The sequence below is a fragment of the Oryctolagus cuniculus genome, chromosome 16 (assembly GCF_051225735.1).
Source record: "Oryctolagus cuniculus isolate XC-2025 breed Fujian yellow rabbit chromosome 16, ASM5122573v1, whole genome shotgun sequence".
Lineage (NCBI taxonomy): Eukaryota > Metazoa > Chordata > Mammalia > Lagomorpha > Leporidae > Oryctolagus > Oryctolagus cuniculus.
Window position 1 is genome coordinate 25,524,410 of NC_142882.1, and position 21,525 is coordinate 25,545,934.

The 21,525-nt window shown below is 46.4% G+C and overlaps 1 pseudogene; it reads right to left on the reverse strand.

Annotated features, from left to right (window-relative positions):
- Positions 1 to 15,287: 15,287 nt before the first annotated feature.
- LOC149121618 (transmembrane protein 250 pseudogene) lies at positions 15,288 to 15,735 on the reverse strand (annotated as a pseudogene).
- Between the last annotated feature and the right edge of the window lie 5,790 nt (positions 15,736 to 21,525).

Genomic DNA, 21,525 nt, shown 5'->3' on the forward strand with positions numbered 1-21,525 from the left:
GGTTTTCAAATTCATCACAGAGGAGAGCAAAGCAGAAATCCTGAGGGTGCTGTGATCCACCAGTTTCCTGCCTGAACATAGGAAGTAGCTGCTCCTAATTCAGGGAGACAGCCTGAGGAAGCCATGCTGACAAGGGAGAGAGCTGCAGTGTCTCTACTACTCTTCTCATCATGATAAAAAGAAGAGAGAAAAGGGTGGTTATAGAGAGGATGGAAGCACAGAAATTCCAAAAGAGAGGAAAGAAAACTTTAGGAAGTTTGCTTAAGAAAATAGAGATGGGGCTGGCATTGTAGCATAGTGGAAAAAGCCACAGCCTGCAGTGCTGGCATCCCACAGGGCTGCTTCACTTCTGATATGGCTCCATGCAATGGCCCTGGAAAAGAAGTGAAAGATGGCCCATGTTGTTGGGCCCCAGCCACCAATGCAGAGACCTGGAAGAAGCTCCTGGATTTGGCCTGGCAAAGCCCCGGCCATTACATCTATCTGGGAAGTGAACCAATAGATGGAAGTTCTCTCTTTCTCTATCACTCCCTCTTCCTCTTTCACTCTGATTTTGAAATACATAAACTTTTTTTTTAAGAAAGAAAAGTAAATGAAGCAAATCTTTAATATGGGGTGTAAAAACAACATCAGCTCATAAATTACCACCAGGCTTGCAGCAAACTGCCCTGTCTACCCACAGACCAAATGTTTCTTTTCTTTTTTTTTTTTTTTTGACAGGCAGAGTGGACAGTGAGAGAGAGAGACAGAGAGAGAAAGGTCTTCCTTTGCCGCTGGTTCACCCTCCAATGGCCGCCGCTGCAGCCGGCGCACCGCGCTGATCCTGGCAGGAGCCAGGATCCAGGTGCTTTTCCTGGTCTCCCATGGGGTGCAGGGCCCAAGCACCTGGGCCATCCTCCACTGCACTCCCTGGCCATAGCAGAGAGCTGGCCTGGAAGAGGGGCAACCGGGACAGAATCCGGCGCCCCAACCGGGACTAGAACCCGGTGTGCCGGCGCCGCAAGGTGGAGGATTAGCCTATTGAGCCACGGCGCCGGCTCTCTTTTCTTTTTTTAAGACTTATTTATTTATTTGATTTTTTTTTCATTTTTGTCAGGCAGAGTGGACAGTGAGAGAGAGACAGAGAGAAAGGTCTTCCTTTTGCCGTTGGTTCACCCTCCAATGGCCGCCACAGCTGGTGCACTGCGGCCAGTGCATCACACTGATCAAAGCCAGGAACCAGGTTCTTCTCCTGGTCTGCCATGTGGGTGCAGGGCCCAAGTACTTGGGCCAACCTCCACTGCACTCCCTGGCCATAGCAGAGAGCTGGCCGGGAAGAGGGGCAACTGGGACAAAATCAGTGCTCCGACCAGGACTAGAACCTGGTGTGGCGGCGCCGCAAGGTGGAGGATTAACCTATTTAGCCACAGGGCTGGCCTTATTTATTTGAAAGAGTTAAACACAGAGAGAAGGGGAGACTGAGAGAGAGGTTTTCCATCCGCTGGTTCACTTCCCCAATTGGCCGAAATGACTGGAGCAACACCAATCCGAAGGCAGGAGCCAGGATTTTTTCAAGGTCTTCCACAAGGGTGCAGTGGTCCAAGGGCTTGGGCCATCTTCCACTGCTTTCCCAGGCCATAGCAGAGCTGGAATGGAAGTGGAGCAGCTGGGTCTCAAACCAGTACCCATATGAGATTCCGGCACTGCAGGTAGCAGCTTTACCCACTAAGCCACAGCGCCGGACCCCCAAATGTTTCAAAACACAGTTATTTTCTGGTCAAATTTGAGTAGAAGATTATAGGGCTTAGCACTCCAAGTCTCCAAGTGCCAAATAAATATTTAGTTGTCACTCTGGGTGAATGTAGCCAGAGTCCAACCAAGCACTTGGAAATCTTGAGAACAGCTGTTTCATAAGTTGTAGACATGAAATATGGGGCAGTCACACAGGACAACTGTGTCCAGTGTTCAAGTGCAAGCCTGTTATATCCCAAGAGAAGTCAGCTTTCCAGTCTATTACAAGATAAGCACCAGGAAAACACAGCTGCTTGAAATGTAAGATGGATGCTTTATGGAAGACAGATGACACCTCTGTCCTTCACTGAAAAATATCCTGAGGTGCACAAGGGCTGAGAGTTGTGAAAACAGAAGCCCATGCAGTCTGTTAAGTGTGAAACAACAGAAATCCTGGAAAATAATTCCGAGGTCAGAGAGGCATAAGGAGGAAAGCAAAGAAATAGGGATGGATGGATGGATTTCTGGATGCCATCTCTTCCACCACATTCCACAGGAACTTACACTTGCTAAAGCAGGGGCATTCATTCCACTGCCAAAGGACTGCAAAGGTAGCACAACTTGGCTGCCTCAAAGGTGCCCACATCATGTCCAGCAGCATCTCTGCCAATGGCCAATGTCCCACAAGAAGCAGTCTTCCCAGAGGGACAGAGGCTGACTGGCAATTTGGATCAAGGAGTGAATATTCCTGGAAAATCCTCCTCTTTCCAGACCAGCAGTAACAGCAAATAGAAAAAGAGAGAGGGGGGAGAAAGTCAGGGGCAGAAAAACAGGGAAGCCCCAATGGCTGAGCTGCCATCTTTCTGGCTTCCAGATGCTCAGACGAGAGCCACCACAGGCCTTAGGACCCAGTGGGCAGCAGCAGCAGAGCACTGTCACTTAGGAAAACCCACAGATGGCATCCTGGGATCTACACACAGCTGACTTTGGTCTGCACACATGCTGGGTAAAATGCAGTTGAGCCAAGCCAAGCAAAAAGAAAAAAAAAACTGCAAAACCTTCAGCTACAATATTTCCTGGGAAGATGAGCTTTGCAAGGCCAAGTTGCCCAGAACAGGTGAGGGTCTCTGGGGAAGAAGCACCGTGCATGGTGGGCCTGATTCAGAGCCCAGTTTCCAGCCGTGTGGTTCCCCCACCAATATATCTTCTCTTCATCTCCCCAGACAAGGCCCAGACATGGAGGAATACCCGCATCATGCTCATCTGCACAAGGAACATCTGTACATGTGAGTCAGTGTGCAAACACACGGATACCTCCAATACTGTGGCACAGACACACACATCTTCCTGTGTCTCTTTTCAGAAACAGCTTCTATGTGAGCCAACAGCCCCTGGAACTGACCAGAGTTAGAACAGACTTCTTTTCCTTTCCCTTGTAAAATTAAGACTTTACAGTTTCAATGCTACCAACAGCATTTCCAAATATCTATGGAGGAGTTGGCTCCAAGGCACAGAGGGTTATGCCACTGCCTCCAATGCTGGCATCCCCTATGAACACTACTCAAGACCTACTTGCTCTGCTTCTGATCCTGCTGCCTGCTCACACACCTGGGAAAGCAGCAGAAGATGGCTCCAGTATGTGGGTCCTTGCCACCCACATGGGAGTCCCAGATAGAGTTCTGGAACCCTCTGTCTCTCTGTCTCTCTCTCCTTCTCTGTGTCACTCTGCCTTTCAAATAAATAAAATAAATCTGTATAATGTACATTGAGTGAGAGATGAGAGAAAGGTTATTGCATTAACAGCCAGGATTTTATAAGCTGATTTCTAGGATTCATTAACTTGAAAAACATAAATTAAACAGAAACTAAATGAAATTCAAAATATAACCCAAAAAAATCATCATTTGCCAGAAATTACAATATTTACATGCAGAGCTATAACTGAAAAAATGTTACTACCTCTTAAAAAAAACAAAAAAAAAAACAAAACACAAAATGACGTACTTTGGTTACTCCCTCCAAATGAAGCCTCCATTAAACTGTAGCTGAATCCTCCCAGTCACTGGAGTTCGAGGACAAGGCTTCCTTCTCCAGCCCACAGCAGATGTCAGTAGCTGCTAGTAATGGAGAGATGAATGGACATCATCAGACACCATCAGCTTCCCCACAGGGCGCCTTTCCTAGAGACATCACTGCTAAATCACCAGAGCATGTATCTCATATTGAAAACTTCTCTTCCAGATGCTAAGTACCTTGGCTGTTGCCTTCCAGCGGTGCTTAGTATTATCTGCAGAGGACAGCCTGCCAACAGGACAGCTCTAGGAATCCTGTTCCTGGCTGTTTCCCTGGGAGATGAATGGTCACAAGACATGGGTGCTCAGAACACCGACATGAAGCAGCTCCTCCCAGAAGAAACACACAGCTGCTGGTCCATCAGAGGCTCCATAACAGGATGCAGCCTGGGGACAAGCAAACCCCACACTGGGGCTGAGAGGAGGCATGCAGCAACCTTCACACCCACTGCCTAGAGTCCCTTCTGCTCCTCCTCCTAGGGGGCCTCATTATGGGCAATCAGGTTCATCAACCGGGAATCGGGTGACAGCACTAATCTAACAGAACAGGGACTCACTCAAGACTGGTTACTCTGCTGACAATTCCACTATGCGGAAGATAAGTGCCGTATTTTCCTAGGCCACAACTCTTTCCCCACTGCGTGGGCATCTCTGCGGGGGAAAGCGGGTGCTTATTTCTGGTCCCTTTTTCTGTCTTACCCCTCCTCACACATGTACAGAGGCCTCCACAGACCAGACCTTGTGCAAATTAGTAGTTAGTGCGCTCCCAATGCTAAAAATGTCTTGGGCTTTGACACCAAACAGAAAATAAGAAAACTGAGTGGCCCCTTTACTTCCAGCTGCAGGGACTGTAGGACAATCAGCGGGGAGCTGCACTGTGGGACAGGGAAGAACAGGGAGAAAAAGTCAGCCGAGCCCACAGAGCCCCAGCTGTCCCGAGTGCCCGCAGTGACCTCGCCTTGCAGGCTGTGTGCATGTGGAGTGGGGGCAGCAGGGCTGAGCCATCCACTGCAGCCCTGGGCTCCCTGCTGGGGGCCACCCAGCCCTGCTCCATGGGAACTGTTGCAAAATGGCCTGGTTAAGTCTGAGGTCGCATGGGCACCCAAAGAGGAAGCCAGCTCTTAACAACTCCAGTTCCAGGCAGTAACCTGCCTGTGTGCACCCAGACCACTGACCCAGCTCTGCACTGCGGCATTTCTCAGAAAGTCTCAGCTCCAAAGCCTCTACCTGGTTGTTACGTGGTGTTGTTGTTATTATTTTTGTTTTTATATTTTTTTTGCTTTTATCCAGTTTTTTCTTCCCAAGAGGAGGCGTCCCTACCATACTTAGAACCATATAAAAATGAACTCTCCCACCCCACACCTCCGAATGTGGTCCAATTAAAAAAAAAAAAGAAGCGAGACTTTTAAAAACGTGGTACACCTCCTGGAAACCAGCATCCGGCTCGCTTAAGACTACCTTCACTTGGCACAATAAAGCTTCTGCCTTTTTTGCTACCTTTTCCCAGCCGTTTATTGCTACACTGAGCTGAAGAATGAACCCACGGATCCGTTCCAGTAACTGAACACCCACACACACCCTTCGCGACTGGGAACACCCCTTGTACCCCGTAAATAAAAGGCATTTAGGAAACTTGAGAAAAGGGGAGACGCGGGACCCCCAGAGCGTGGGGAAACGCGGGACAGCCTGGGTCCCTCTCAGTCCTTGCCGCTGCCCGATGGCACCAGAGAGCCAGGACCCCCAGCCGCCAGCAGCCCTGGCACCCAACCCCTCTGCATGGTCTCCGTATCTGCCGTGAGAATTCCGGAGACTCTGGCGGCTCCCTCCGGGACACGCATGAACGATAGTGGCGATGGCTACAGCCCAACAGCAGCGGGAGGAGAAGCAGCGGGCGCCGCCCGGGTGTTGCGCTCGCAAACTGCCTGGGACCGCAGGTGCAGAGTAACAGACTAGTTGAGTGTGAGTAAAGTCACTGCCCTGCCTCCCAGCGCTGTCTCCTGTCGGTGAATGAAATTCCGCAGTCCTGGGCTTTGGATCCACCTGTGCGCACGCGCGCTCCGACGCGCACACAAGCACGCAGGCGCTCAAGTGCGCATGACGTCAGGGCAGGAGGAACTCTGGAAAATGGAGTCCAGGACCAAGGCTTGCCTGCAGACCAGACTCCCTGGCCATCCTAAAGAGCTTGACAGTCTCCAGCAGGTGGAGACAGAATGAGAACTAAGAGCCTTTGCTTTTGTTTACATCTCTCCATTCTTCCCCTCCAAAAATTTCAAAGATGGGTTGCTGCCCTTATTCCTTTCTTCAACAACATCCTTTTTAAAATTTTCTTATAAAACTTTTATTTAATAAATATAAATTTCGAAAGTACAACTTTCGGGTTATAGTGGTTTTCCCCCCCATAACCACCCTCCCACCAGCATACCATCCCATCTCCTACTCCTTTCCCGTGCCATTCTTCATTAAGATTCATTTTTAATTATCTTTATATGCAGAGGATCAACTTAGTATATACTAAGTAAAGATTTCAACAGACACACAAAGGGTAAAGTACAGTTTGAAGACTAGTTTTACCATTAATTTGCATAGTACAACACATTAAGGACAGAGATCCTACGTGGGGAGAAAGTGCACATAGACTCCCGTTGTTGATTTAACAATTAACATTCTTATTTATGACGTCAGTAATCACCTGAGACTCTTGTCACGAGCTGCCAAGGCCACGGAAGCCTCTTGAGTTCACAAACTCCGACCTTATTTAGACAAGGCCAGAAGCAAAGTGGACGTTCTCTCCTCCCTTCAGAGAAACTGAACCAACATCCTTCAGAGTGACACCCAGTGAAGCTGACCCCAATTTCAGGATGCTTTATAAACTCTGCCTTCTTCCAAAAAGTACCTTACCTGCTGCTTACCTGGAAGATTTCTCTGGGTTTTTACCTGTAACAGTCAAATAGTAAATGAGAATGAATGCAAAATAATTTTGAAGAGTTGCAGAGGGGAAAGGTTAGCATCCAGATTTGAGAATAAAATTTGTATGGTGTTTTATTGATGTTTGTTTGTTATTTTCATATCATTTTACGTCATCCTTTAGTTCACCAAGTACAGAAAGAATAACGGGAGACCTGGATAGAGAACTAACATTCCTGAGAGACTAAATGCCTTACATCATATCTTTTAGCCCATAGATTAGTACTGGAGACCATATTATCACTAGCTCACTAAGAGGAGACTCAGGTGGAAAAGGTTTTGTCATTTGCCCATGGGGAGTATAGTCTTTTAGACTAGAAGGAACACCAGCTGAAGTCTAACACAGCTTAAGAAATCAATGTTTTGTCTTATGGCTCAGTTTCTCAAACCTCAGATTTCCCAGCTGGAAAAATAAAAAAATGAGAGGACCAGCACAGGGGCTTAAGTCACCAGCTGCAAGGCTGGCATTCCATATGGGTGCCACTGTGAGTCTGTACTGCTCCACTTCTGATCCCAGTCCCTGCAAATGTGCCTGATAAAGCAGTGTAAGATGACTCAAGTCATTGGGTCCCTGCATACATGTAGGAGACCCTGATGGAGTTCCAGGCTTCTGGATTCAAACTGCTGCAGCCCTGACCATTGTGACCATGTGGTGAGTGAGCCGACAGGTGAGAGATTGCTCTCTCTGACTCCTCCCTCTGTTACTCTGCCTTCCAAATAAATAAAACTTTCCCAAAAAAATGTGAGAAAGAGGAATAATACCTGCAGAATAACACACTGCAGAAGACCATATAGGATTGCAAATTGCCTAAAAAATGAATTACACTCAAAGTCTCACTCTTATTTCATGGTCTTTTTTTATGTTTAATGTTAAGGTAACAACTGTGCTCAGATATGCATGTGTTATTTGTATTTTAACTTTTTCATTAGAAGCTGTTTATATAAATAGTTAACTGGATCATTTGCAGTTCTATGTCTGTGCCTTCTGTCTCTTGTTCAGAAGATTAGAATTGCTTGGACAGTTTAAATTTTCAGCCATTCAATTCACACTTAGTATTTACTACATAAGGAAATATCATTTGCCTGGTTCATTCTTTCCTGTCAGACTGCAGACTTCATGAGAGCAAGAACCATGTTTGCTTGATTTGACTTGTTAACCTCAGAACCTGACAGTCTGATTCTTAGCTGAATGGATAAATGAGATGTAAAAATGAACATGGGGCTAGTGGTGTGGCACAGTGGATTAAGCCACTGCCTGTGACACTGGCCCCCCATATGAGTGCCAGTTTAAGTCCTAGCTGCTTAACTTCTGATCCAGTCCCCTGTTAATGTGCCTGGGAAAGCAATGGAAAATGACCCAAGTAATTGAGCCCCTGTCACCTATGTGGGAGATTTTATGGAGTCCAGGCTTCTGGCTTTATCTAGCCCAGACAGAGGCACTGTGGCTTTTGGGGGAGTGAACCAGTGAATGGAAGATATCACTCTCTCTCTCTCTCTCTCTCCCTCCCTCCCTCTCTCTCTCTCTCCTTCTCTATTATTCTACTTTTCAAAAGATAGATAAATCATATATATGTATATATATGTATATATATGTGTGTATATATATATATATATATATATATAATTAGGGAAGTGTGGTTGTCTTCTTGAAATCATACCTATGAAAAAAGGTCCTGGCTCCTGGCTTCGGATTGGTGCAGCTCTGGCATTGTGGCCTATTGGGGAGTGAAACAGCATATGGAAGACCTCTGTGTGTGTGTGTGTGTGTGTGTGTGTGTATGTGTGTCTCTCTGTGTGTAAATCTGAGTTTCAAATAAATAACTAGATATTTATATATATGTATATGTGTATATATATATATGTGTGTGTGTGTGTGTGTGTGTGCACTGGCATTGTAACATAGAAGGTAAAACAGATTGTCCATCTGCTGATGAACAGCCTACATATGCACTTACGGCAAGCCCAGGCACAGCGTGGGTGCTCGTGTCAACTGCATCTGGATCTCCCTTTGATTATTGCTTCTAATGTACTTTGTGGATGAGCCATCTTCATTGGCAAGGGCTGTGTCTAGGAACCATCCTGAGTCTCTGTTTCTCCCTTAATGTCTGACAAATGCTAAGAAAGGGAGGGAATGTAAAAGTGGGAGAAATGTCAAGTTCCAAGCACTACTAACAACAACTGTGCTATGTCCCAGGTGAGGTGAGATATGGGCTCAATTAGTTGGTGGCAAAGTCAAACTGAAATCCATTATATATTGAGAACCTGCCTTAGGGTCTCTCCCAACTTACCCTTCCCCAGACCATCCTCCTGAGGGTAAGCCATGATTGGGGAGCCAGGGCAGATCCACAGGATGAAGGGCGTGGGAGCATAAATGAAGAGGAGAAGCAGTGTCCATAGAGGATATGAGCTTTTCTTTGATGTTTTCCTTGACAGCTTGCCTTGCCATGGCTCACTCCTTTTCATTAGGACTGCCAGATTAGCAGAAATATCAGTTAAATTTGGCTTTCAAACAATTTTTAAATACAAATAGGTTCCATTCAATATTCTAAATAATTATCTTAGTCTGCTTCCAGGTCTGAGGGGGAACTGATAGATGATTTTGCTCTAGTGGTCAGATCCAAATAGGCTGTTCACTTCTTAAAAATTCTTCTTGAAATTATTCTTTGTAACATTTTTCTCATTTTCTCAGACATTTAGTTACTTCAATGGAAGAGTGAGAGAGGGAAAGAGTGAGAGATCTCACATCTGCTGGTTCTCTCTAACAGATTCCTTCAAGAACTTGGGCTGGGCCAGGCGGATCTGGGAACCTGGAGCTCTATTCAGGGCCCAGACATGGGTGGTGGTGGCAGGGACTCAAAGACTCGGATCAGGAACCACCTCATTCTCATGTGCATTAGCAAGAAGCTGGGTTAGATGCAGTGTTTCCAGGACTCCCAGTGGCACTTGGATATGGATTCCATTGTCTCTCGTGGCAGCTTTACCTGCTGCACCTTCACGCCTGCTCCAACTTATGCTTTTTTAACTGCTTCAAACTTCTGGAAGTCTTTCTTAGTACTGCTTGTATGTATTGGAATATTCATGAATAGAGGATAGGTGCGTGCATCAGTTTCAAATTCAGAGTAATAATGTTTTCATGAGTGGATCAGTAACAACTTTTTATAGACGTGACATCCAGATGAGAGTTAGGAAAAGAGGAGGAGAACGATATCAACCCGGTACCCTGATGGACGGATAATCACTGGTTAGAGTTTTAAAAATAATTTTACTGATGTGAAGTGAAAGGTAGACAGCAACAAAAGTTTGGTTTAGTAGTGTATCAGCAGTAGAAATCGTTTCTGGAAAGGAAATGTGTGACTGCCTTTGTAGAATCTATACTACGTGTTAGTGAGAAATCATGGCTTCCTTTCTTGCATTCCCATGGCAACGGACTAGGACCCCAGAGGATCTGGAGGGGGGATCCACTTTGGGATCAGGTGATTCTGAGAGAGGGTTTCAAGGGAGTTGACTCTGCATGACACCTTCAGCGTCCTGACACTCTGCACCAGCTTAGTCATGCCGGACTGCAGGGACCACTTTCCCAAAACATCACCAATGTTTAGTCAAGTCCCACTGACCTTGGAAAGCAACCCAAGTCCTCCAATTCCCCCTGCACATGTGGACTGAGCACTCCTGGCCACCAGGCTTCTGTGCGCAGCCCACAGAGCCCGCGAGGGAGGCGCGCCTGCGCAGTTGTGTGTTCAGGCATTTCTTGGCAGCAGTTAATGGGAGCTCAGAGAAGTGGCCTGAGCCCCCGGGTTGTGGCTGAAAACAGCTTCCACAGGTTCCTCGGGCCTCTGAATCTGTGAGAGGTGGCCGCCATTCTCGGCCTGGAAGAAGGCTTGTTGCTTCCCCTTTCAGAAGGGGTATCAGGTGTGAAAATGGTGGGTAGGATGAAATCCCAACCGGGGTCTGTCAGCGCGGGTGGAGCGGCCTGAGACCACCTTAGGTACAGACTACCTGACCTACCTCCTCCTTGAATAGTTCATCCGTTTTCAAAGCCTTTTTTTTTTTTTACACGCAGAGTGGACAGTGAGAGAGAGAAAGGTCTTCCTTTTGCTGTTGGTTCACCCTCCAATGGCCGCGGTGGTGGGTACGCTGTGGCTGGTGCACCGCACTGATCCGAAGACAGGAGCCAGGTGCTTCTCCTGGTCTCCCATGGGGTGCGGGGCCCAAGCACTTGGGCCATCCTCCACTGCACTCCTGGGCATAGCAGAGAGCTGGCCTGGAAGAGGGGCAACCTGGAGAGAATCCGGCGCCCCAACTGGGACTACAAGACGGTATGGCGGACCTGCTAGGCGGGGGATTAGCCTATTGAGCCACAGTGCCAGCTTGTTTTCACAGCTTTCTGATGGGCTGTGGAGGTGTTTCTGAGGGTCGAATCATGTCATCTGCAAAGATGGACTTTTGGCTTTCCTCCTATGAAATTTTGATGACTTTTTTTCTCTTTTTCTTTTTTTTTTTTTATCTCACACCCTGTTAGTGAGAGCCCTGCATTGTCCAGCCACTCTCAGAGTTACAGACCTGCTTTGTCCTGGACCTGTGGCTGTTGCAGTCTTGCTTTCTCCAGGCCCTCTGGGTGTGGAAGCCCTGCTTTGTCCCACCCCTCTGGTTATGGCAGTCCTGCTTTGTCCTGCCCCTCTGGGAGTTCAGCCCTGCTTTGTCCTGCCCCCCTTGAGTGACAGCCCCATGTCTGACTCCTGCTTCCTCTTTTTCTATATGCTCTTGATTAGGCTTCCAATACTCCATGAAATAAGAGCGGTGGGAGTTGATATCTTTGTTTCCAGGTCTGAGGGGAACTGATAGTTGACTTTGCTCTTGTGGTTTTCCTCCATCTGTTCCTCCACTTGAATATAGGGTAAAATCAAGCTTTCTTCCTTTTGGCTTCTCTTAGGATTGTGACTGTTCCTTGATAGTCCCAGTAAGTGTTGCTTTCCTGAGTGTGTGGGTAGACAAGTGAATCAAAACATTGCTTCCTGAAGTCATATTATTTTCCTTTCAAGGGAAGGAGTGGCCAAACCAGTCATTGGAAAAATGTTGACATTCATGAAAATTTTCTGCAAGAAAAGGAAATAATGACAAATTTACTTTATTTGATTAAACCTGAAAAATAATCTAGTTGTAATTCATTATATATCTATACATTTTTTCTCTATGCTTAAATGATAAAACTAGAGTGGGCAGATCCAAATAGGATGTTCATTTCTTTCTGATATTATTCTTAGATAGTTTTCTCTGTAGCACTTTTTCTTACTTTATAAGACATTCATTTACTTCATTGGAAGAGTGAGAGAGTGAGAGATCTTACATCTGCTGGTTCACTTTCCCAGATTCCTTCAGCAACTTGGGCTGGGCCAGGCGGGATCCGGGAACCTGGAACTTTTTCCAGGTCTCTGACTTGTGTGGCAGAGGCAAGGACTCAAGGACTAGGATCATGAACCGCCTCATTCTTATGTGCATTATCAAGAAGCTGGGTGAGATGCAGAGTTTCCAGGACTCCAAATGGCACTTGGATATGGATGCCATTGTCTCTTGTGGCAGTTTCACCTGCTGCACCTTCATGTCTGCTCCAACTACTGCTTCTTTAACTGCTTCAAACTTCTGGAATTCTTTCTTGGGACTGCTTTTATTTATTGGAATATTCATGAGTAGATATAGATATGTGCATCTATTTAATACTAACAGTGATAAATGTTTTCATGAATGGATTAGTAACTACATTATATACAAATGACATCCAGATGAGGGATAGAAGATTAGGATAATTATACCCACTGGGGATTCTGAATACTGTCCATCGTAGTTTCCATTTTTCAAAATAATTTGAATGTTGTTAAACATAAGATATTCTTTCTTTCCTCTTTTTTTTTTTGATGATTTGAGATTTGGTGAGCTAGAGACATTGCATTGGCCAATGCTGACTCACAAAGCATCCACGTGCCAGTTGAACAGTTTTGGTCTTCTCTATGTTTGAAAGGGAGTCAACTACTTCAGCCATCACCTCCCAACTCTCAGAGTACACAGTCATAATTTGGAGCCTGGTGCCATGCCATCCGCATCCCACATAGGTGCCTTTCTAGTCTCATGTGCTCCTCTTCCTAACCAGCTCTCTGCTATGGCCTGGGAAAGCAGTAGAAGATGGATCAAGTCCTTAAGTCATAAAAATTTGAGGGCTGGTGCTGTGGCACAGTAGGTTAATCCTCCACAAGTGGGATCTGCATCCCTTACAGGCAATGGTTCCAATCCCGGGTACTCCTCTTCCAATCCAGCTGTATGCTGTGGCCTCTTAAAGCAGTAGAATATGTCTCAAATCCTTGGGCCCCTGAACCCATGTGGTAGTCTGGGAAGGGCTCCTGGCTCCTGGCTTCTGATCAGCACAGCTCCAGCCATTGTGGCCATTTGTGGAGTGAACCAAGGAAAGGAAGACCTTTCTCTCTTTCTCTCCCTCTCATTGTCTGTAACACTACCTCTCAATTCTACAAAATAAATCTTTAAAAAATAAGATTTTGGAATCAGGAGCCTCATGCAAAAATCAAATCCAGGTGCCCTGACTTCAGATTCAGGCATCCTAACTGGTTTCTTAACCATTGGCTAAATACCCATAAATATGATACTTAGACTTCCTCATCTCTGCATATGCTCACTTACAGTTATCAACTTATAATTAACAACATAATTATGTGCTGACTTATTACTTATGCATAGTAGTATTCTAATAACATGCAGAATTCATTTATTTAAGCCAATGTAATATAGTGCAAAACAAATTCTTAAAGTCAAGTGGTCATTTAGGGCTCTCAAATTAAGTGTATCTAAAACTCAAGGATTATTCTGGTTCATCATATGGCCAAATATTATTCTATGATATATATGGATGTATAAGTGTCCCAATAATGATAAAAATATTTTAAATAGTATTTTTTATACTTCAGAACTTGGAAAAGTAACATCTGAAGCATACTGGTATAATTCTTTTGGGTTGCCAAGTATAAATCTGTAAGTAACAGTTCAGGAAGAGGAAAAATATAGGAACTTTAAATATGTGGGAGACTACAGCAACAAAAGTTTGGTTTAGTAGTGTTTAAGCAGTAGAAACCCTTTTTTCAAAATATACTGTGGGACTGCCTTTTTGGTAACTATACTGTGTGTGTGTGTGTGTGTGTGTGGCTTACTTTATAGTGAAAAACTAAAAATCTGGAAAGCAAAGGAAAGCACCTGATTTATTTTTTGTTTGTTTACTTTTGATTTTATTTTTTCACTGGCAGTTAGATGGTGAGAGAGATAGAGAGAGAGATACAGAGAAAAGTCTTCCTTTCCCATTGGTTCACTATGGCCACTATGGCTGGTGCTGCAACTGGTGTGCTGTGCCGATCCAAACCCAGGTGCCAGGTGCTTCCTCCTGGTCTCCCATGTGGGTGCAGGGTCCCAAGCACTTGAGCCATCCTCCACTGCCTTCCTGGGCCACAGCAGAGAGCTGGACAGGAGGATGAGCAACCAGGATAGAATCCGGTGCCCCATTCGGGACTAGAACCCTGGTGACGGCGCACAGGTGGAGGATTAGCCAAGTGAGCCACAGTGCTGGCAGGGCCTGATTTCTTAGACTTAGGAGCTGCTACCTAATGGTGTCAGCACTATGGTTGATGTCAGAAGGCTTGTTAGTATCCTGGTCTGTAATTTACTATAGAATCATGGAAAAATATAAACTAACCTATTTGCATATCAGTGACCCATGGGTAATGAAGAATTGTGGTTAAAATGTGAAAATGTTGTAAACTGCAAATTTTATGCACAATATGAGACAAAATGGGCACAGAGGTATTCAGTAACTTACATATATAAGGGTCCTTTGGAAAAACAACAGTGATAAAGTGGTACCAGTGCTGAGAACTCATGGGCAGGTAGAATTGGCATGTGGATTTCTATTTTGGGGTCTGTTGAATTTCAGTAGAAAGTAGTTGCTTCATTTTCAGGTCTTTGACTAGAATGTCTAACACCAAGTCTCTCTCTGAGTTAGTTACTGTTTTTTTATTTAAAGATTTTATTTATGTACCTGAAAGACAGTGTTAAAGAGAGGTAGAATTAGATAGAGAGAAAGAGGTTCACGTCATAAAGAATTGACCAGGCACTGCAGATGGGGCGGCAGGGTTTGAGAGGGGGACAGCCACACCCCTCCTGCCACCCTGTGCCCTCAGCAGGGGGGGTTCCGATACCGCGAGCGAATTAGCAGAAAACAAAGGCTCAAGGAGACAGCGAAGTTTACTGCAAAAGATTGTGTGCAGCGGAAGTGGGGGCTCTGCCTGGGGCGGACTTGCCATCCTCAACACGGGTGCCGGCCCCCCAGCACCTGGGGACCAGCGCGCCCTCGCCGCTGGGGCGTCAGCAGCGGGTCTGGGCCCCCTTCCTGCACAGCTGGACAACCCCTGGTTTCTCAGTGGCTGGGGCAGATTCGGGGCGGCAGCTGGCACCTCCCTTGGCTGGCACCCGGCATCCCCCACGGTGTGGGCTTCACATGTCCACGAAGACCAGGAAACACCAGCCCAGCCCCTGGACCAGCAGCATGGAGACGTGGGTGGCATAGACCTGCAGCTCATTGAGCAGCCTGAAGTCCAGGCGCCGGCAGCCCAGCAGAAGCAGCAGCAGCAGCAGCAGCAGCAGCAGCAGCAGCAGCAACGACAGCTGGAGCTGGAAGCAGAGCAGTGCGCACGCCCAGGTACTGCAGGCAGAAGAGCTTGGCCAGTGCGCCCCAGAGCACAGTGGTGAGCAGGCTCCAGCTGAAGTAGAGCAGGAAGTGGATGAGGCCATACAGCCAGCGAGTCTTCAGGTACACCTCAAAGTTCTGTTACTTGGTGCGCACCAGGTACTAGGTGCACAAGGGCCCACAGGCCGCGTGCAGGCAGCTGGTGTGCGGGCCATGGAAGGAGCGCACCCGCTGCAGGATGGGCATCACCGGCATGGGGCTGGCGCGGCGGCACTAGCCCAGGCGGTGGCGACCAGCAGCGGCCTCATGGGTAGCCCGCATCTGGCCCCCACGAGAGGCTCCGTATGGCTGGGCCCGGCCCAGGCCATAACAGAGAGCTGCATTGGAAGTGGAGCATCCAGGACTCAACCCAGCACCCATATCAGATGCTGGCACTGTAGGCGGCAGCTTTATCTGCTACACCACAGGGCTTTCCCTGAGTTACTACTTTTGAGGTCGGTAGGCTTGTGTGCATAACTTTTCTACTGGTCAGTAGGTAAAAGAACTCAGTGAAAATCCAAGTTAAATCAAAAAAGAACCCAATAAAGTCAACAAGGGAATATGCATATGATGATGTTGAATTTTCATAGGCCACTGAGAGATGGAGACTTGTCTCAAAAGCTACATTCATGTGACTTTGCACATGTGCAAGAAGAGTTGGGTTAGCTCACATGGACTTGTAGGAATCAGAATACACAGGTGAGTCAAATTTCTTCAGAACCTGGGAGACCTGTTTGCCTCTTCAGAGTTGCAGTCCTGCACCCTGTGCATTCGACAGGGTGGCACAAGTGACACACCAACATTTCAAAGGCCCTGGGGGAGGGGGGAATCCCTTGATTCCAGTTGGAATCATCATGGAATGTTGAATTGTAAAATTTTTTTGATTATAGATGTTTCTGATTTCTTCCAGACAAAACATCAGAAAAGCCCCTAAGAATGTTCTCAGACCAATCACTCTTCATTCCCCATGGAACAGGAAGAAGATGTACACAAGACTGATAGGCCCAAGGGCTGCGGCAGTCCTGCTTTTTCACTCCTCCTGCCTTCTCAGTTTTTACCTTGACATTCTGCTCAAACTTAGGATCTTCTCCAGAGTGATCATAGTTTTGTTCATGTGCTAGTAGAGCTGGGAATATCTGTCACAAGAGAGGGAATGTGGTAGACTGGGGGTGTGGGGGGGAGCCCAGGCTACTGTGATCCAAAACTTTACTGTTGGCCCTTTCTGCAACAGGAGAGGTAGGAATGGAGTCTCTCCTTTCAACCATCTCCTCCACCATGCAGGCAGGGAAGGTCATGGGTACTTGCATGTTTCTCTGCCCTAAGGACTCACTGGAGTCTTTCAATTGCCTGTTTTTTTTTCTTTTTATTTTCTTAAGATTTATTTATTTAAGCCGGTGCCGCGGCTCAATAGGCTAATCCTCTACCTTGTGGCACTGGCACACCGGGTTCTAGTTCTGGTCAGGGCACAAGATTCTGTCCTGGTTGCCCCTCTTCCAGGCCAGCTCTCTGCTGTGGCCAGGGAGTGCAGTGGAGGATGGCCCAAGTGCTTGGGCCATGCACCCCATGGGAGACCAGGAGAAGCACCTGGCTCCTGCCTTCGGATCAGCGTGGTGTGCCAGCTGCAGTGTGCCGGCCGTGGCGGCCATTGGAGGGTGAACCAATGGCAAAAGGAAGACCTTTCTCTCTGTCTCTCTCTCACTGTCCACTCTGCCTGTAAAAAAGGTATTTATTTATTTATTTGTTTGAGACAGTTAGAGAGAGGCAGAGGCTGAGAGAGAGAGAGAGAGAGAGAGAGGGAGAAAGTTCCTCCATCCACCAGTTCGCTCCCCAATTGGCCACAATGGCTGGAGGCAGTCCAGAAGCCAGGAGTCAGGAGCTTCTTCCGGGTCTCCCACATGGGTGCACATGCCCAAGGAATTGGGCTATTTTCTACTGCCTTCCCAGGACATAGCAGAGAGTTGGATCAAAAGTAAAGCAGCCAGGATCAGAACTGGTGCCCATATCAGATGTCGGCACTGCAGGTGGCTGCTTTATCCACTATGCCACAGTGACACCCACCTTTTGAAGATTTTATCTATTTGAGTGGCAGAGTTAGAGATGGAGAGAAAGAGCATCCATCCACTGGTTCACTCCCTAAATGGCTGCAACAGCCAGTCACACTCTGATATCTCTGTTCTTGCTAAACCATAAGCTCTACCAATAACATCCACTCCGTTAAAAAAAGATAATCACACCAGAGGCACAGGTGTCAGCATAGGGACAGGAGACTTGAAGAAGCAAGGTACATGTGGCCCCCCAAAAATCACAATGGTTCTCCAGAATGAGATCCTGAAGTAAGGGAAATCCATGGAATGTCAGAAATAGAATTCAAAAGAAAGATTGTCAGAAAACTCAATGCAATGCAAGAGCATACAGATAGGTTAAAGAAATGAAGAAATCAATAAATGGCATAATGAAAATATCACTAAGTAGATAGAAATCATTAAGGAGAACCAGGTAGAAATTTTAGAGATGAAATTTTCAATCAGTGAAATTAAAAATACAATTGAGAGCTTTAACAGCAGAAGAGACCAAGTGGAGGAAAGAGTTTCAGACTTTGAGGACAAGACAACTCAATCAAACAAAAATAAACAGGAAAGAATTTTAAAAGTCTATACGAAATTTGGAATACCATTATATTCAAATTACAGGTATACATGAAGGAAAAGAGAAGAGGCATTGAGAACCTGCTAAAGAAAATAATAGTTGAGGGGGATTTCACTGTGGCATAGTGGGTTAAGCTGCTGCCTGCAGTGCCAGCATCCCATATGGGTGCTGGCTTGAGAGCTGGCTGCTCCATTTCCAATCCTGCTCCCTGCTAATGCACTTGGGAAAGCAGTGGAGGATGGCCCAAGTCCTTGGGCCCATACAGCCACATGGGAGACCAAGAGGAAGCTCCTGGCTGCTGGCTTCAGACTGGCGCAGCTGCAGATATTGTGGCCATTTAGGGGAGTGAACCAACAGGCAGAAGCTTCTCTATCTGTGCCTCTACCTCTCCATCTCTGTAATTCTGCCTTTCATATAAATAAATCTTTAAAAAAGTAGTTGAGGATTTCCTAGGTCTTGAAAGAGACATGTACATCCAGATACAAGAAGATCAAAGGACCCCAAAAGCAGACTTAACCTTAACTATTGTTGAGGTTTTTAATCCCCAGAAGAGGAAAGTTTTTTTTTAAGATTTGTTTATTGGCCAGCGCCGTGGCTCAATGGGCTAATCCTCCACCTAGCGGCACCGGCACACTAGGTTCTAGTCCCGGTCGGGGTGCCAGATTCTGTCCCGGTTGCCCCTCTTCCAGGCCAGCTCTCTACCATGGCCCAGGAAGGCAGTGGAGGATGGCCCAAGTGCTTGGGCCCTGCACCCCATGGGAGACCAGGAGAAGCACCTGGCTCCTGCCTTTGGATCAGCGTGATGCACCGGCTGCAATGCACCAGCCGTGGCAGCCATTGGAGGGTGAACCAACGGCAAAAGGAAGAACTTTCTCTCTGTCTCTCTCTCTCACTATCCACTCTGCCTGTCAAAAAAGAGATTTATTTATTTATTTGAAAGTATAATTACACCCTGAGAGAAGAGAGGCATGGGGGAGGGTGGACCAAGGATTTGGGCCATCCTCTACTGCTTTCCCAGGCCATAGCAGAGAGCTGGATCAGAATTAGAGCAGCTGGAATTTGAACCACCGCTCATATGGGATGCAGGCACTACAGGCTGGGGCTTTAAACCACTGAACCACAGTGCCAGTCCTTGAAGGAAAACTTTAAGTACAATCTCCCCTCCCAAAAAAATGTCAGTGATTCACTGAGAATCCATGGATTCATGTAGCCTTGGTAACCATATTCTCCTGATTCTCTCAGTTTCCTTTTGCTTAGTGTCTCAATTTCTGGTGTCATAATACAGAGGTGTCTTTTGCTGTTATTTTTACTTCTTTCCTACTCTTGATTTGAGATCCAGAGAGTAGCACATAGGAAACCAGAACCCATCCACTGGTTTACTTCTCAATTTTTGCCAACAGTGTATTATTTTTTCTTACATATTTATTTGAGAATCAGCGACCGAGAGAGAGAGAGAGAGAGAGAGAGAGAGAGAAGACAGAGAAACATGAGAGAGAGAGGGAGGGAGGGAGAGGGAGAGGGAGAAGGAGAGGGAGAGGGAGAGGGAGAAGGAGTTAGTTCTCATTTACTGGTGCAGTCCTCAGATTTAGGCAACACAATGCCTTTGCCTGGCTGAAAGCACGAGTTAGGAGTTCAGTCTCTGTAACTAGTAAGAAACCAGTGCCTATGACTTTCCAGCTAATAAGCATTGAAAGAAGTAACAAATACATAAATGGATGTCTAAAAAGAAGCCAGGTGTGTAGTAGAACCCAGGATGCTGTGGAGGAAATGGGCTTTTTCCCTCTTACTATTTGCTGAACTCTTAGTGTAGGGTTAATCTTATGAGTATAAAGTAAACTGAAAATGGATCATTGTAAAAATTGTACAGAAATAAGAGAGGAAGGGAGGAGGAACAGGTGGGAGAGTGGACAGGAGGAAGGGCAGGAGATGAAGAATCACTATGTTCCTAAATCTGCATATATGAAATACATACACTCATGAAATACATGAAATTTGTTTACCTTAAAAAAGTAGAGACAAGGACAAGGTAGAATGTAAGGGCTCTGTCTAATCTAGAAAACAGCCTTATTAGAGCCACAAATTGATTGAATTTTTGGTAAAAATCTAAGATAATATTCACTAAAAGCAGGAAAGCAAGTAGATGAACATACCCATGGCAGCCTTCCTTGGAGACCGCAGAATCCCTGTGTCTGGTGCATGATACCAGCTGTTCTCAGAGCAGGGATGGGGAAAAATTAGTGATAAGAGCTCTACACAATCGTCATCTGCTGAGTTCTTTCTGTAGTTCTGTAGTCCCGGCCTCCCTGCCCATTGTGTGTTGAATGACCTGAGAGGCTCTGATTGATGGATTTTGCCACCACACAGGGCTCTTCTCCTTGCTCCAGCTTGAAGACCTCCTGACGTTTGGTGCTGTAACACCCTGCTCCTAGAAAATGATGCTGGTTTTGTGAAATCAGTAAGTTAGAGTGCTGAAGGACAATATTTGGTCCTAGAATTTATGCAGCAAAAGTGCCAATTTATTTTTTAAGGATTTATTTTATTTATTGGAAAGACAGAGTTACAGAGAGAGGTGGAGACAGAGAGAGAGGTCTTACATCCACTGGTTCACTTCCCAGGTGGCCACAATGGCCAGAGCTGTGCCAATCTGAAGGCAGGAGCCAGGAGCTTCTTTTGGGCCTCCCACAAGGGTCCAGGGGCCCAAGGACTTGGGCCTTCTTCTACTGCTACCGCAGGCCATAGCAGAGAGCTGGATTGGAAGAGGAGCTGCTGGACCAGTGCCCATATAGGATGCCAGCACTTCAAGCCAGGGCTTTAACCCACTGTGCCACAGTGCCAGCCCCAGCAAAAGTGCCCATTTAGATGCTCTGCTCACCCTTCATGGACTCAATTCCTAAACCTACCCAGCCCAAAACCTTGCAAGGTGTCCATTTATTTGTCAAATGGGAATAAAGTGGTCCATTTCAAGGGAGTTTCACTCACCCAAAGACTGTGGTGAGTATTACTCACCCAAAGACTGTAGTTCTCAGCATCACATCCCTCTACAGGGTCCTCCTAGCATTGTCCACATGCTGCCACTCTTCCTAGCTGAATCCTACAGCCAGATCTTCAAAAGACACCAGCATCTGTACTCCTGATTATATCTGCTCTCATCAAAGATTGGGGTTGCATTCTGTGTGCATATTATTTTCTTTTTATAAGGTGCAGCTTAGTTTGTAATCTGCCTAGCAACAGAAAGCATAATCATAGGGAAAAAATCTTGCTTCTATATTAATTTTCTAATTCCAATGTCGCTCCCCCTCTTCGTTGAGGAATGACACAGGACCCTGCACTGTTCTTTCGTCTGCTCGGCCCTTCCCGGGT